Source organism: Nannospalax galili, unplaced genomic scaffold, assembly GCF_000622305.1.
Source record: "Nannospalax galili isolate Female #2095 unplaced genomic scaffold, S.galili_v1.0 scaffold336, whole genome shotgun sequence".
Classification (NCBI taxonomy): Eukaryota; Metazoa; Chordata; class Mammalia; order Rodentia; family Spalacidae; genus Nannospalax; species Nannospalax galili.
The window spans coordinates 1,477,734-1,478,256 of NW_008343385.1; positions in this window are offsets into that span (position 1 = coordinate 1,477,734).

Here is a 523-nt window from a genome sequence, read left to right on the forward strand (position 1 = left end):
GTCTTGATCTGCTATGTATAATTTGTCAGTAGGTTGTAGGAGTAATATGGTTCTCTCTGATTTTCAAAACTAGCTAGGCATTGTTCATCTCTCACATTATCTCACCCCTCCATCATTGTTTTCCCACTTAAGGTGCCCCCATTTCCCCCCTTTCTCCCTTAATAATACCCTTCTCCTATGGTCCTACCTCTCTTGAGCTCCTTCTTTCCCTTTATCCCCTAGGTTCCTTGTGTACCCTTCCATCCCCCTTCCCTTAAACTAACCCAAATCTCCCTTATTAAGGCCTGTTTCCTACTGTTTTTCTCTTTCAGGTTCTTTCTTTTCCTTTACCTCCCTGGTTCCTTCCCATTATCTTGATTCCTGTAGTTATGTCTGGATACATACTCGCTTGTCAGGGTTTGGTTCTAGGATCCACATATGAGGGAGCATATATGTCGATATTTTTTCTGAGTCTGTGTTACTTCACTTAGTATAACCATCTAGTTCCATCCATTTACCTGCAAATTTCATGATTTCATCTTTC